This window comes from Microtus pennsylvanicus, chromosome 1 (assembly GCF_037038515.1).
Source record: "Microtus pennsylvanicus isolate mMicPen1 chromosome 1, mMicPen1.hap1, whole genome shotgun sequence".
Classification (NCBI taxonomy): Eukaryota; Metazoa; Chordata; class Mammalia; order Rodentia; family Cricetidae; genus Microtus; species Microtus pennsylvanicus.
Genome location: NC_134579.1, coordinates 159,721,988 through 159,736,125, shown reverse-complemented (window position 1 = coordinate 159,736,125; position 14,138 = coordinate 159,721,988).

Here is a 14,138-nt window from a genome sequence, read left to right as displayed (position 1 = left end):
CTCTTCACAGAACTCAAAAGAATGGCACTCAACTTTATAGGAAAAATCAAAAACCCTGGATAGCCAAAACAATCATGTACAATAAAAGTACTTCTGGCGGCATCAAAATCTCTGACTTCAAACTCTCCTACAGAGCTATAGTACCCAAAGCAACCTGGTATTGGCATAAAAACTGACAGGAAGAACAATGGAACTGAATCGAAGAAAAACTTGACGTTGATCCACACTCCTTTTAAAACCTGATTATTGATAAAGAAGCAATAAATATTAAATGGAAAAACGAAAGCATATTTAACAAATGGTGCTGACATAACTGGATATCAACATGTAGAAGAATGAAAACCATGTCTATCACCATGCACAATACTCAAGTACAAATGAATCAAAGAATTCAATATAAAGTCATCCACACTGAACCTCATAGAAGAGAAAGGGGCAAGGAAAATGGAACATATTGGCACAGGAGACCACTTCCAAAATATAACCCCAGTACCACAGACACTGAGAGAAAAACAAATCAATTAAATGGGACCTCCTGAAACTGAAAAGCTTCTGTAAAGCAAAGGACACAGTCAACAAGATAAAACAACAGCCTATAGAATGGGAAAAGATCTTCACCAAACCCACAGGAGATAGAGGTCCAATCTCCAAAGTATACAAAGAACTCAAGAAGTTGGTCATCAAAAGAACAAATAATCCAATAAAAAATGGAGAACAGACTTAAACAGAAAACTCTCAACAGAGGAATTTAAAATGGCAGAAAGACACTTAAAGAAATATTCAACATCCTTATTCATCAGAGAAATGAAAATCAAAATAACTCTGAGATTCCATCTTACACCTGAAAGAATTACAAGGTAAAAAACACTAATGACAGCTTATGCTGGAGAAGTTGTACGGTAAAGGGAACACTTCTGCATTGCTGGTGGGAGTGCAAGCTGGTACAGCCCTTTAGATGCCAATGTGGTAATTTCTCAGAAAATTAGGAAACAACCTTTTTCAAGACCCAATAATATCACTTTTGGGTATATTTCCAAAGGATGCTCAATCACACCACAAAGGCATGCACTCAACTACATTCATAGCAGCATTGTTTGTCATAGCCAGAACCTGGAAACAACCTAAATGCCCTTCAACTGAAGAATGGATAAAGAAAATGTGGTATATTTACACAATGGAGTACTAAATGGCAGAAAAAAATGGCACTTGAAATTTGTAGGCAAATGGATTGAACTAGGAAACATCATTTTGAGTAAGGTAACTCAGACACAGAAAGACAATTATCACATGTACTCACTCATAGGTGGTTTTTAAACATGAGGCAAAGAAAACCAGCCACAAATCACAGAGAATCTAGACAACAATGAGAACGTTAAGAGAGACATATTGCATATTATCTACATGGGAAGCAAAAAAAAAAAACACACACACACAAAAAAAAAAAAAAACCAAGATCTGCTCAGTAAACTGGAAGCATGGGGACCTTGGGAGAGGGTTGAAGGGGAGGGGAGAGGGAGAGAAGGGAGCATAGAAAAATGTAGTATAAAAATCAATAAATGAAAAAACTACTGAAAGTGGTGAGTCTCAAAGTTGACCTGAATACAACTATAGTTCATAAAACACATAGTTTACTCAAATAAACTAAAGCATATTATGAGCAATAGCCAACACTAGAAACAACTTTAATTTTTGTTAAAAATAGCTTGGGCTGGTGATGTAGCCAAATTGAAATGTCTGTATAGCTCTGCTTAAAATAAGCCATAGTGTAACAAACTAGTATGTTATAGTTTTATATTTCTATAACCATGATAAAAATCTTGGGAAATAAAAATGTTTGTAAAGGTCTCTTTCAAAATTCACCGTTATGGAAAGTCAGGGAGGAAATCAGGTTAGGAACATGGAGAGAAGAGCTGAAAGTGACGCCTCAGAAGGAAGCTCTGTTTCTTCTTTTCTAGGCTCCAGGACAACCTTTCCAAGGGAGAAGATACACGGAGTATGTTTAGCACTACTGTATTGATCATTAATCAAGAACATACCTCAATAGACTTACTTGTATGTAAATTTGGTAGTGGTAATTCATTAACTGAGGCTAACTCTTTGCAGGTAACTCTAATTAGTGTCAAGCTGACAAAAATAAACTAAAACAAAACAAAACTTTGATACATAACAAACTTGTAAAGTAACACAATAGATATCTTGGCAATTAAATAGAACGGACTGCTAATACATTCAACAGTATGATGCAGCTAGAATTCTTTATGAATAAACAAGCAAAGAGATACTTTCTTGGATAATTACCTTTCTTCGGAGTTGTAGCCACTGCCAGATTGTGGTTCCTATTGCTTCAGGATGGGCCCATATTCACATGCAGTCAGATGGCAAGACTAAATAAACAAAATGTACTGTTGGTTTTTTAGTGAAAGAGGACTTGAGGGTAAAAAACTGACATGTTAGACAGCAAAAGGATGAGGTGGAGAGGAAAATTAGTGAAAATAAGACAGACATGATCATAAAATATTATATACATGCATGAAAATCTCAAAAACTAAGAAAATTAAAAGCATTATTTTAAAAAGAATGAATAAACAATAACTTCTCATTAATTAAAATTAATCTCAAAGATTTTCCATAGTATGCCAAGTAATTTTGGCTGTAAACCTCCAAATTAGGCAGTCGTTTTCTTGAAATTAGGAATATTGACAAGGTTGCTTCTTTGGGGTAAATAAGTGCCTAACTCCATAATGGCTGGAAGAAATAGGCATCAACATCAGTATTTTTTCTAATAACTTTAAGGGTTTTGCTGTGTTTTTTTAAAATTTTGTTTGATTAGACTCTGCTCTTTTTGTCATAAAACTTTATTATTGGTTCTCAATTTTATAGACTCTGTGCATTTATTACACTATCCAACTCAAAATAGTTACCATAGAATTCAAACCAACAGCTTATGGATTAAAAAAAAAAAAAGCTAGTGTTCACCAAAAGTATGACCTCTCTCCTTTTGTTTTCCTTGGCTACAAAATAAAAGTTAAAAATAATCATTTATAAGACATCACATATTTATGTATAACTAAATACATATTATTTAAGACATATGTGGCAGTGAAAATAACATGATGCAATAGAATTTGCATATACTGTAATATATAAGGCACATTTATATCAAAACATTGGAAAGTTGAAAACTTCTGTGGGTTCTTAAATTTTGATGGTACTTATTATTTAAAAAGCAATTTTATTAGAATCCTCACCTCCAGTTTTCCTGCATCTATTGATCTACTTTAGTTTTGAAGGCGTCCTTAAAGACTATTGTCAAGTTTAAATGGTGTGTTTTAATGATTGATTTTTCTAAACTTAGAAAATTTAAAATAAGATTTTCTAGGAAAGATACTTGATTTAATTAAGAATAGAGCTACACAGAATTCACTGGGAATGAAGTATTCAAAGCCTGTGCATTCTTGATAAGCTTTTTGCTCATCTGTCAAGGGAAGAAGGAAGATCATGCTTTGAATTTTGCTAATGGATTTTCTCTGTTAACAAGCCCAAAGCTTGACATAAAGAAAAATTGGTACATATTCCCCTTTTCAGGATATTCATACCTATTTCTCCTGTTATTTTATTCTTCAAATGCAGATTTTTATTACTCTCCTACATATATTACTTATTATTTATACTTGTTATGCTGTAGGATTAAAAATATGTACAAATGCTTATTTTGACCACATTAACCAAGAATATAATAAAATATTAGTAGAACAATATAATAATAAAACACTAGATATGTGTATTTAGTATTTTTACTATTTATATAGAGTGACTTCAGGATATAAGTGAGATGAACGTGGATAGGGAACAAAAGGTTTTCACTGAGGAAGGTCAAAGGGGGATCTATAGAGAATTACAGAGAATAGGGAAAGAGAAGAAAAATAGCACTAAAGATGTTTGAAAAGGCCATAAGTGTAGTGATATTTTGATTGTCCAAATATAGCTTGCCTCAAAAATCAAAGTACAGAGCTAGGCACTAGCTAACCATAGAACCCTGGAGGTCTGTGAAGATAGGGAGTGATAAATTTGGACAGAGATAGGAAATGATATGGCAGGAGGAAGCAGAAACTTTCTTTTCAGCAAGGAAGTTGAGGGGTAAGGTGGCCGTGATTTTGCTCATTCATATCTCTTATTGCTGAGCATATTCTGCAATATCTGACTTTGGACTGGTGTAGGATTTCTTTCTGTATATGTGTTGCTTTTATTAGATAATGAATAAAGCTGTTTCGGCCAATATCTTAGCAGAGTAAAGCCAGGTGCGAAATCTGAACAGATATATAGAGAGATAGTATGTGAAGTTAGAGAGATGCCAAGTAGCTGTCATAGAAGAAGGACACAGGATACTTATCAGTATGCTAGAGCCTCGAGGCACTAAACAGATTAATAGAAACGGGTTAATAAGACTGAACTCTTGGCAAAAAAGTGCTGGAATTAATATAGTTTCTGTGGCAGCCGGTAAACAAAGGCACAGTCCCAATTACAAAGGCTTTTGTTTTTAAAACCTATTAGAACTCGTGAGAATTCATGAAAAAGACGCGCACAGGCCAGAGCTGCATGTGGGAATCCCATTGAACTTGCCCACGAGAATCCTTCCCTGCCTGGATAGCTTTGTTTTAATTTATCCTGTAGCCTCTCTAAAACAGTGTCCAGCTGCCACCCAAACTTCAGAAGTACCTCGACTTCAAACACCCAAGACTGATCCACCCCAGACAAGCTGGCTCTGCCTTTAGACAGCTTCTTCCACACGTGCTTTTGCTGCGCAATCCCCTCTACATTTTACAGATAGACAGAACTCCACCCACCTCTTCACCATGGGGTGAGGGCTTTCTCTACACCCCCCTCCTCAGGCTGCCACTTGCAGCACATGGCTGCATGCTAGAAGCTGCAGCTGTCTTCAGCCAGTCTGTTTACTGCATGTGTTCTTTGCTCAGACATACAAAGCCTCATAGTTCACTGATGTTGGCAGATTTGGTAAGATAATTGGGATTTCTTGTTATTTTCTTTTATTTTAATTTACTTTTTAAATTTCATTTTACATTCCATCCATAGTTCTTCCTGCATCCATCCTTACGCCACCCTATCATACCACAAGCACAGCGCCCCCACCCCCGCATCCACTCCTCCCTATGGGTATGAGCTCCCATGGCAAGTCATCAAAATCTAACACATTGAATTGGGGCAGGATCAAGTCACACTCCTTTGCATTAAGGCTGTACAGGGTATCCTGCCATAGGGAATGAGCTCCTGATGTGGGATTTTCCCCTCTTCGTGTTATGAGTATGTTTTATTAACATTGCTTAATAAAGAAGCTGCTTTGGCCTATGGCAGGACAGAACATAAGTAATCAAGAAAACTAAAGTGAATACAGGGGATAAAGAAGGTAGAGTCAGGCAGATACCATGTAGCTGCTGAAGGAAAGATGCCAGAAGCTTATCAGTAAGCTGCAGCCTCACGGCAATACACAAATAGAAATAGGTTAATTTAATATGTAAGAACTAGTTAGATATACACCTGAGCCTTAAGCCAAACAGTGTTGCAATTAATGTAGTTTTTGTGTGATTATTCAGGTTTGGTTGGCCAGTAACTACAGTGTAGTCACCATTTAAAAGCTCCAATAATCTATCTCATGCATCAGTGAAGGCGTATTCGACCGGTACGTTAAAATAACCAGACCAAATCAAAACAACAGATATAGTTTAATAATTGAAAATGGGGAAACTCATGTGACCGGAGTAAAAGTTCCGATGTCCAAACGGATAAGGTGAACACCACAGCGCAGAGAGCTAGGGCAACTATCTACTCCCCTTTAGCTACCTGGCTCCAGATGGCCACACCCAAGCCCAATGTTATTGGCTGAGCTTCCCCATCACATCAGGGATAGATCTTGGTTGTACAACCAAGTACCTCACAGTTAGTTCAAGTTTCATCACTGTCTCCTACATATGGAGGTTCTAGTTTGGTTCCATGGAGTCACTACAGCTATCTGTCTGGAGTTCCTGAGTTTCCATGAGCTTTGTTCAGCTCTCTTTGTAGATTTCTCCATTATGATCTTGGCCTCTCTTGCTCATATAATTCCTCCTTACTCTCTTCGATTGGAATCCCAGAACTCATCTTGTTTTTGGTTGTGAATCTCTCCATCTGGTTCCACTAGTTGCTGGATGAAGACTCTATGATGATAGTTGTGATATTCACCAAACTGATTACAGGGGAAGACCAGGTTGGGCTCCCTCTCCACTGTTGTTAGGAGACTTATCTGGGGTCATTGTTGTAGATACTTGGGACTTTCCCTAGCACCAGATTTCATCCCAACCCTATAGTGGCTCTCTCTATCAAATATCTCTTTCATTGCTCCTTCACTTTATCCCTGCTCCCACTCAACCATCTTTTTTTTTTCTTTTTTCTTTTTTTTATTGAAAAAGAAATTTCTGCCTCCTCCCAGCCTCCCACTCCCCTTCCCCTCCCCCCACTTCTCTCCCCCTCCCCCCACTCCTCTCCCCATCCCTCTCCAGTCTGAAGAGTAGTCAGGGTTCCCTGCCCTGTGGAAAGTCCAAAGTCCTCCCCCCTCCATTCTGGTCTAGGAAGGTGAACATCCAAACTGGCTAGGCTCCCACAAAGCTAGAACACGAAGTAGGATCAAAACCCAGTGCCATTGTCCTTGGCTTCTCAGCAGCCCTCATTGTCTGCCATATTCAGAGAGTCCGGTTTTATCCCATGCTTTTTCAGTCACAGTCCAGTTGGCCTTGGTGAGCTCCCAATAGATCAGTCCCACTGTCTCCGTGGGTGGGTGCACCCCTTGTGGTCCTGACTTCTTTGCTCATGTTCTCTGTCCTCCTGCTCCTCATTGGGACATTGGGAGCTCAGTCCAATGCTCCAATGTGGGTTTCTCCCTCATATTCTCACCCCCCATCTCCCTCCCTTTAATGTCCCCTTCACTCTCAGTTTACCCTGGAGATCTCATCTAATGATCCTTCCCTGGGCAATACAAGTGTCCCTTTTATAGTCTTCCTTGTTACCTAGATTCTCTGGAGCTGTAGATTGTAGTCTGGTTATCGTTTGCCATCTAATATCCACTTATAAATCATACATACTATTTTTGTCTTTCTAAGTTTGGGTTACCTCACTCAAGATGTTTTTTTTTTCTTCCCTAGGTCCATTCATTTGCCTGCAAATCTTATGATGTTGTATTTTTTTTTAAACAGATGGATAATACTCCACTGTGTAAACGAACCACATGTTCTTTATCTATTCTTCAGTTGACTGGCATCTAGGTTGTTTCCAGGTTCTGGCTATTATGAATAATGTAACTATGAACTAGGTCTCTATATGTTAATACACTAGACAGTTTGAAACTGGAACAGTTAAATGAAAGAATAACTAATTTAGATGGGAATTAGATACCATCAGTTACAAACATCAGTTTTATCATTTTTTATGTTTTTTCACTTAAAGGTTGGCTAATATGAGTGCCAAGATAAGTTTCTGAAGAATTTAGTAAAATAGATCATAGAGATATTCAGATCAAAACAGAAAAATATTAATGTAGAACAAATTTCAGCATTGCATTGTAATGTGAGTGAGGAACAGCCTAAGGTTTAAGAACAACTGACTTTAATTTATCCATTTACTCTGCAAAAATTGGCAAATTTAGATAGCCCCAATATTATACAACTATAAATGTTAGATTTAAGGGGATTCAAGAAAGTGATAGTTTCATTTGCCATGGATTTTACCTTTTGTGAAACAGATGTTAAATTTGTGGACAACGTACAATATAATTATCCTGAGAGACTGGGAAGACTTTATTAAAGTGGTCTTGGAAACTGGTCTTCAATTACAGTGGAATATATAGTAGAGAAAGAAGAGGATAAAATCATTGTACAATGAAGTAGGACTACAAGTATAGAAATCTCCCAACACTAATTTCTGAATGAGGGAAAATATATTGATATACAAAAACAACAACCATATGATGACCACTTCCTCAATTTATGCCAAACAACAGCTTTGAATGCTTGAGACAGAATTGGTGGAGCAGAAAAGAAAATTGAGCCATTTGATAAGGTTCTACAGGGCACAAAGAACGCCTTTGCAGATTTCTTACAAAGTCTGACTTCAGCAGAAAATGGAAAGATACAAGATTCAGAAGCTAGAAAATAATCTTTGAATCTTTGGCTTTTGAAAATGCTAATGGGCAATGAATGCAAAATGATAACTGGGATATTAAAGGCAAAATCAGTGCCCTTGGGGAATGAATCCAAGATACAATCATTATTGAATTTCACGACCATGATGATGCATGGATAGGAGAGGTGATTTCCACTGGTTTGAAGAAAAATTGTAATATTGAGTGCTTCAATTGTGGCAAACATGCTCACATAAGAAGGGATTGTAAACAGGGTGTCCCTAGAAACAATGTTTTTCTAAGCATAATTCAAACAGAACTCTTCTTCATTCTGGATTATGCAGAGGTATAGCAAAGGCATTCATTGGACCAATAAATATAGGTCAACAAGAACAGTTAAGGGAATGCTTCACTGTTGGGAAACTTTTTGAGAGGTGCCTCACAGGCCCCCATGCCAAATTTGATTCAGTCATTTTCCTTACCTGTAGAGAAAATTCCTTCCCAGAGCAGTTATAGAACCTAATGCCAATAGTAGGAAACCATACTACTATGGATGACCAAAGAACTATAAAAGAGAGAACAAAAAATTCAGAAGACACATAAAGGAAATATTGTGGGAAACTTCTGCAAATGAACATAGAATAAAATTAAAAATACAAATAAATAAAATTGTATTGAAGGCCTTGTAGGCACAGGTGCAAATATCACAATAAGTGCAACAGAATCATGGTGTTCAAATTAGCCATTCAGGAGGTAGATGTTCACCTTTTAGGAACTGGAACTTTATGTTAGGTAAAACAGAGTATGAAAAAGTTCAAATGTATAGGGACAGAAGGCAGTGAGAAAATAAAAGCCATATGCAGCTAACATAGCAATGAACTTATGGAGACATGGTTTGTTACAACAAGGCAATATTCAGATTAACATTCTAATCTCAAAAACAAACCATACATTAAAGTATGATTCTAGGAAAAATATTAGATGGTAATATAAAGAACACTCATTAACCATTTAGATTGTTCACGAACAAGGCACAACAATTCCTGACTTTTCAAACACAACACCAGCCCTACATTTAATATCATTGATGGACAAACCTGTATGGGTTATATAATAGTCTTTAACAACAGGGAAACTGCAGGCCTTATAACAGATGCTACAGGAACAATAAAATGCTCAGCATGTTGAAGAATTGACCAGCTATTGGAATTATCCTATATTTGTTGTTAAAAATAAATCTGGAAAATGGAGAAAGGTAAATGAACTAAAAGTTGTTAATAAAGTGACTCAACCAATGTGCTGCTTATAGTCTGGCATCCTGTTCCATTCTTTATTATGTAAAGGGTGGATTCTTATAGTTAATTATTAATAGACTGTTTCTTCAATGTAACTTTACAAAAAAATCAGGAAAAAATTTTGCCTATGTATAAAAATTTTTAGCCCTCCAAGAGGTTCTCCCATAAGGAATATTAAATAGTCAATCCCTATTTATGTGGGAGTCCCCTATTATGCTGCAATTACCTTTATTGAATAAAGAAACTGCCTTAGCCTGTTGATAGGGCAGAACATAGATAGGTGGAGAAGATGGGACTGAATGCTCGGAGAAAGAAGATGGAGTCAAGAGATGCCATGGATCATCTGCCTGAGACAGATGCTGGTTAGAATCTTTGCCAGTAAGCCACGTGGTGATATATAAATTAATAGAAATGGGTTAATGTAAGAGTTACCCAATAAGAAGCTAGAGCTAATGGGCCAAGCAGTGTTTTAATTAATATAGTTTTTGTGTGGTTATTTTGGTTCTGGGTGGCTGGGACAAACAAGCAGACTCCTTACTACACCCTATACCAATATTTTGTAAGTCAGTCATTAGAAATAATACACAAGCAAATTTCTCAATCTATAGCCTACCATTATATTGATAACATATTACTAGCTGAATCAAATGTAGATATTTTATAAAGAATGCTTGAAGAAGAAATTTTTGCCTTGTTGCGTATCATAAATTGCTCCTTAGAAAATATGAAGAGGAGATTCTGTTGCTTATTTAGGCTATAAAATAGGTTTTCAAAAGACTTGATCCCAAAAGGCACAAATAAGAAAAAACTGATTATAGACTCTTAATGACTTTCAAATAGTGCTAGGAGACATTTGTCCCACTATTGGGATCAAATCTGATGGACTGATTGTTTTAATCAAAACCTTAAGTTGAGAAAAAAAACTTAAATAATTCCAGTAATTATTAGCTGAAGCTGAAAGAGAATTGACTTTGGTGGAATAGAAATTACAGTTTGAATACGGCTCATATATGCCTTTGAAACTTAATGGCATTCTGGTCATATAACACTCTAGGAATTTTCCTACAGGAGTTAGTGCAGAAGGAGGATATTATCTTACAATGGATCTTTTTACCATATAAACTGAGTCAAAAATTAAAAACTTAAAGGAAAAAATGTTTCTGAGTTAATTCTAAAAGAAAAATTGAGACTTCATCAATTAGCAAAAATAGACCCAGCAGAAAGTGTAGTACCGTTTTCTAAAGATGAAATTAAAAATTTATGGGCAGAAAGTGAACCCTGGGGAAAAAACTTGTAGTAATTTTTTTTGAAGAGCTAAACAACAAATATCCCTAGTGTAAGAGAATTAATCTTTTTTTCTTTTATTATTATTATTATTAAAAATTTCTGCCTACTCCTCACCCCCCTCCCCCACTCCCCTCCCCATCCCTCTCCAGTCCAAAGAAGAGTCAGGGCTACCCACCCCGTGGGAAGTCCAAGGTCCTCCCCCCTCTACCCAGGTCCAGGAAGGTGAGCGTCCAAACAGACCTGTCTCCCCCAAAGCCGGTACACACAGCAAGATCAAAACACAGTGCCACTGTCCTTGGCCTCTCACTCAGTCATCCCTCATTGTTCGCCACATTCAGGGAGTCCGGTTTGATCCCCATGCTTTTTCAGTTCCAGTCCAGCTGGCCTTGGTGAACTCCCATAAGATCAGCCCCACCGTCTCAGTGGGTAGGCACACCCCTTGTAGTCCTGACATCCTTGCTCATGTTCTCCCCACTTCAGCTCCTCATCTGGGCCTTGGGAGCTCAGTCCAGCGCTCCAATGTGGGTCTCTGTCTCCATCTCCATCCATTACCAGATGAAGCTTCTATGGTGATATGCAAGATATTCATCAGTATGGCTATCGGAAAGGGCCATTTCAGGCTCCCTCTCCTCAGCTGCCCAAGAAACTAGCCGGGGACATCTCTATGGATACCTGGGAACCCCTCTAGAGCCAAGTCTCTTGCCAACCCTAAAATGGCTCCCTTAGTTAAGATATCTTCTTCCCTGCTCCCATATCCACCCTTCCTCCATCCCAACCATCGCATTCCCCCAGGGTCTCCCCATCCTTCCCTCCTCAGTTTTCTCTCCCCATCTCCCTATCTCCCCATCTCCCCTTACTCCCACCCCACCCCCCACGCCCAAGATCCCAATTTTTGCCTGGCAATCTAGTCTACTTCCAATATCCAGGAGGATAACTATATGGTTTTCTTTGGGTTCACCTTCTTACTTAGCTTCTCTAGGATCACGAATTATAGGCTCACTGACCTTTATTGATGTCTAGAATCCACTTATGAGTGAGTACATACCAAATTCATCTTTTTGAGGCTGGGTTACCTCACTCAGAATAGTGTTTTCGCAACATTGAATAAATGGGACCTCCTGAAATTGAAAAGCTTCTGTAAAGCAAAAGACACTGGCATTAAGACAAAAAGGCTACCTACTGACTGGGAGAAGATCTTCATCAACCCCGCAACCGACAAAGGTCTGATTTCCAAAATATATAAAGAACTCAAGAAACTAGACTTTAAAATGCTAATTAACCCAATTAAAAATTGGGGCACTGAATTGAACAGAGAATATTCAACAGAAGAAGTTCAAATGGCCAAAAGACACTTAAGGTCATGCTCAACCTCCTTAGCGAACAAGGAAATGTAAATCAAAACAACCTTAAGATACCATCTTACACCTGTCTGAATGGCTAAAATCAAAAACACTAATGATAGCCTTTGCTGGAGAGGATGTAGAGTAAGGGGTACACTCATCCATTGCTGGTGGCAATGTAAACTTGTGAAACCACTTTGGAAATCAGTGTGGCGGTTTCTCAGGAAATTCGGGATCAACCTACCCTAGGATCCAGCAATACCACTCTTGGGAATATATCCAAGAGAATTAATCTTATAAAGAGAACTGGCTGAAGCTTTCTTCTCATTGTATGGGAAACACCAATAACTGGAGGCCCTACAGTCTATACTGATGCAAATAACTCAGAAAAAAAAGGTTACAAATAAGAAATATTAAGTAAAGTGGATCGAAGCTTTTACGATTCTGTCCAAAGCCAGAATTATATGATCTTTTTGTGTTACTAATGGATATTAAGGAACCTCTCAACATAGCTACTCATCACAATATATAGAAAGAGGCATTTAGCATATTGAAATTGCTAAATTTACCAGATAATACAAAATTGACTTATTTATTCAAATACAAAAAAATCATGAATAGGAATTATCCCATATACACAACACATGATCCCATACGTGACTGCCAGGTCCTCTAACACAAGGTAATGCAGAAATTATATAATGGAAAAAGGAAAGCATCTTCAGTAAATAGTCTGGTATAACTGGATGTCAGCATGTAAACGAATAAAAATAGAACCATATCTATCATGATGTACAAAACTCAAGTGCAAATGGATCAAAGACCACAACATAAATCCAGACACCCTGAACCTCATAGAAGAGAAAGTAGGAAGCAGCCTTCAATGCATAGGCACAGGAGACCACTTCCTAAACATAACACCAGTAGCACAGACACTGAGAGAAACAATGTGGAAATGAGACCCTCTGAAACTGAGAAGCTTCCGTAAAGCTTAGGACACAGTAAACAAGACAAAAAAGAAATATTTCTGTTTATTCTTGAGACATGTTTTCTCTGTGTAGACTTGTCTGTCATAAAACTTACTCTATGGAAAATCCTGTGCTGAAACTCATAAATTTGCCTGTTTCTATCTTTCAAGTACTGGGACTAAATACATATACCACCACCCAGAAGTCATTGTTAATGCTTAGAGGATTAAACTGTCTGATGTTCAGAATAAAGTTGACTATTACATTAAACATTAATCTTCCTCAATTTATGGCTCTATTCTCCCAGGTCTCACTACACTACAGCAGTGACAGGCAAGCAAAGATGAAAATGAAAAATATTTTGGTACCTCATCTCCTGAGAAGGAAATACATGCAACTAATAACTGCCATGAGAAGGATAATTTGTATTTCATGTGGATTACTTTCCTTGATAGTTGTCAGCCATGAAACCATATATGCAAAACCAACAAAAATGGCCAAAGCATGTTCTATTTATATATTTGTTAATACATACATACATGCATATATATATGTATATGTAGCAATAAAAATGAAAGAAAAAGAGGCTGTCAAATTGAGAGTTGGTAAGATGAGAGGGACTGGAGGAAAAAAAGGGAGAAAAACTCACGTAATTCAATTTTATTTAACAGATATTAACAATATATTACTCTAAAATAAATATGTATAATAAATAATTTTTATGGAGCAGGTTCATTTTCATTTTAAAATGGAAAGTTGGAAAATTTTTAAAGGAAATATCTCTAGAACTTCATATAATACAAAGTCAGTTTTCTGAACAACCATAATTCTAACTGCAACATTTCTGAGTTTCTATACCCATGTCTGTGTATAGAACCAACATAATACAATCAATTGACTGGATAACTAAGGTTTTGTTACTACCATTACAATGATTGATCAAGTTAATGAGGAACTTTTGAACACTTTGCAAATATATGAATAAATTGAATTATTTGGAGAGTTTCTTGTCTTTTTAGTGCTTTTGACATGTTTTTGATATGGTTTCATTTTGTATAAATCATGGCCTAAAACATCTAACACC